Below are 3,780 nucleotides of genomic sequence, written 5' to 3' on the forward strand. Positions count from 1 at the left end.
CATTTCTATTTGAAGCTATTGAAGTCTGAATGAATCAGAAGTAAAAAATCAGAGTAAGAAATTCATATTGAGCGGGAAAGTTGAGGAGAGAAGAAGCTGCTGCTCTGAAAAAATGTTTAAACTTTTAAGAATTATAATAAGATTTTTTTTGTCCATTGTGTAGTCAGGCAGTAATGAATGGGGATGCTTTTATTGTTACAGTTTTATTGTTACAGTCCAATTTAACGCTCTATGCCTGAAACATCAGTAAAATCTGTGGAAAGTATTCATACAGATCAAAAGCACACAGTGGCTATAAATTATTTCAGTGAATACTCTTTATTTAGGTAAAATTTTTGAAGATGCCTCAAGGCAAAAAACCTTGAGTATGTAGGCAAATAAACTAATATGTCAACTAATAATATCAAAGGGAAGTTTTACTCTCATGGCATAGACATAGTCTGGGGCTAAATGATAGAAAGTACCTTAGATCAGAATGAGGAAATCAAATGGTAATAATATTTCTGTGAGAAAATAAGGACAAAATACTACTAAAGGTTAAGAATATTTTTAAGTTGCTGTATCAAAGTCTAATATTCTCATTAGATTCTCTCCACCTGTGTCATATCAAAGCTTAAGCACAAATAAAAGCTAAAGGTAAGTTTTTATTTTATTTTTTGTATTAGGAGTTGTGTCATGACCAGTTTTTCAGCAGGTTCTTATGGCTTCCAAACTGTCTGAGGTCTATAACACCAACTACAGGCAACTGAGGATGGGCACTATTGACCAAAGTCTGTAACATCAATGTGTTTTTCACAATCCTACAGCAAATGTCTGACAAAAAAACCAAAGCTGTGCTGTAATGTTTTATATGCCTTTTATTTTTAACAGAAATCAACTCATATTTTCCACATAAACATTGTCATGTTATCTTATTTTCCCTCGTCTCTATCAAACTAAGATTATAACTTTTTTTAATACAGTGAGCATTAATAGCTGTATCTATATATATATATGTATATATATATATATGTGTGTATAAATTTATAAGTAGCTTCACAGTAACTTATTTTGTCTGAGTCAAAATAAGATCAAGCAACATTGCCTACCTTTACAGTTCATTTTGAAGTTCAGTAGCATATTTCTTGTCTTTAAAGAAATCTCTTCCTCTGAAAGGAAAAATAGATTAAGATTTTCAAGGTCTTTCTGTTGCTTCCTTTTTCATATTTCTTTTTTCATTGTTGCTTCCTTTTTCACATTTCTGTACAATGAATAGTTAGATCCAGTACAGTGTAGTGGGGAAACCTGTACTTCATGAAACAGCCAGATCTATGGACTTTGTTTCAGGATTGTTATTTTTTTATTATACAAGGTTATAGGCCAGGCAGTGAAATTAAATATTTGTGTCATAAATACCTTTTTGTCCCACTTTCATTTTCTGATGTCAGGAATAACTCAAGTATTTTATTGCCATTCACCATTATAGCTGAGTCCACAATTCATAACCTCTGGGTAAACTTCATATCCAGTAGAACAACATGGTAATTAATAAAATTCAGTAGATGCTGGAGTCCATCTGTGGGTATTAATTTATGGCCTCTAATTGCAGGACTTCCCTCTGGACAAGCTGGAGTGAGTAGTGGAGCCATGGTAGAGGTTCTCCAGCTACCTGTTACACTTCCCATTTAGCTTGGGCATCATTCCTCTACAGGTTTACTTCTTGTGGAAAACTCCTTTCATTTTATTTCTGCCATCTTGTTTATTTAAATAATTTCTTAGATGGGAAAAAGGCCAGTGTATTTTATACATGAAGTAAAAAGCAACTCCTGAAGAGGAGAGGAGACTTATTCTTAAAGACTTACTCTTCAAGACTTATTCTGGCAACTTGTTCTGGTTTTCTGACTTTATGTAGCTTAAGAAGCCACTCCAAGTTCCACTTTTAGATAATTCTTATGTTTGACAGCCAGGTAATGCAATTTTATTTGTTGATAAGTGGATACCTCTTAGTTAAAATGTAGAGTAATCCTTTCAGAATTTACTTCAACTTTCACCTATTGTAAGGAAATAAATATTTTAATAGCATCTTACTGATTACTGGAATGTATAACAAACACATCCCAACATGTGTTGGTTTCTTGTAATTATTGTAAAACTGCATGCCTAGTTGCAGCATTGATCCCAAATGGATGTGAACCAGCATCTCTCTCCTCCCCCTTTCAGGAGGTGGGATCCTTGCCAAATTAATCAGATGGGAAGAGACAGCAGATTGAATAATTTCAAATAGTAGAATAAAGCCATAAAGTCCAGTTTCTCACATTGCTGAGAGCAAGCAGTGACCATAGGATGGAAAAATCAGAAGTGACATTTGAAGATTAGTAAAGTCAGTAGGACCAATTAATTAGGACAATGAACCAGAAGAAATTTCATTTACCTGAGAATCTAAAGAGAAAAGAGAAAAAAAATTCTAATCACATTGTGAGATTTTGCTCTGCTCCTTCTTCAGATGATATTATCATATTAATGAAAATGTTTCAGGAAAGAAATACTGGAATCTGAAAAAACAAACTTTATGTTTTCATTATGCCTTTTTTCTTCAGGTGTCTGGTAAGTGTAAGTTGCATTCCTAAAGCTAGACAGAGCATAAAGTAACTTATTAAAACAAACTAACCAATATATCTTAAAACTTGTTAGGTGCTACCAAGGCTTTGGGAGGTGGCAGCATTTCACCCTGGCCCATCACCTATCGTACAAACACTAATGTAGCCCAGAAATAGATGGGTACTGCAGCTAGGCTTTCATTTACCCCCTGACCTTACAGTAGAATTTAGAAGAAAATGCAGATGTTGATAATACATTACACATTTACAGGAATACTGGTTAAATGTGGGCAATATATTCTGCTTTCACATGCAACCAAGTTTTTGAAACTACATTTATTCGCTGAGTTTGATTTCCTCATGTTCATCATCATTAACAAAAGCTAAAGCTTTACAAATACAGAGGTGCTATGAAAGATTAAAGTTGTCTATCCTGGCATTTTTGAACTACTGAATGTTCTAATTTGTGTGCTGTGACTCTGCATGAGCAGTTCTGTATTATTTTTTTATGCTTCTCACTCTGTGCTTGTAAATTCATACATAAAGATGAATCTGCAGCACATTGTCAAATGAAATTATCCACCAACAACAGCAATAACAGGATCTTCAACACAGCATAAACAAGCATGCAGAACCACACATTTCATATGAAATACCCATTACCAGCCCAGTTGCCCACTTAAGCTTAAGGAGAGGAATTCCTTTCCTCAGCTTCTCCAGCTGACTCTCAGATTTGCCTCTGAAAAGCCTTTCCCTGCAATTACAGAAACAAACGGCTTGGGCAGGCACAAAGTGAGGATGAAGTCGAGCTGAGATGGCAATTTTACTTTTATGCAAAACAAAGAGAGCTGTTTGAAAAGTCCACCTTTATCAAATACTTTCTGAATGTGACTGGCATTCCTTTTTGCTCAGCAACACATTTATTCATTTCCTTGAATTATTTTGATGCGTCTCCTCCCTGGCTGCTCCAGAGCAATTCAGCGGCTCAGGCTTTTCCTGGCTGCTGAGGACCAGCACTGTTTGCCAAGCTGTACCCCAGTGGAGACCTGAGCAATCTGCTTGTTCCAAAGGTGCTTATTTTAACAGGTAGCAAAATATGTACAGTACTGATCAGCAGGCAGGCTGGAGGCAGGGCTGGGTGAGGGGAGAGGAGAGGGCTCTGATCCCAAACTCGTCTGCCCTTTCCAGCAGGGCTATGAGAGGT

The sequence above is a fragment of the Melospiza georgiana genome, chromosome 4, assembly GCF_028018845.1.
Source record: "Melospiza georgiana isolate bMelGeo1 chromosome 4, bMelGeo1.pri, whole genome shotgun sequence".
Taxonomy (NCBI): Eukaryota; Metazoa; Chordata; class Aves; order Passeriformes; family Passerellidae; genus Melospiza; species Melospiza georgiana.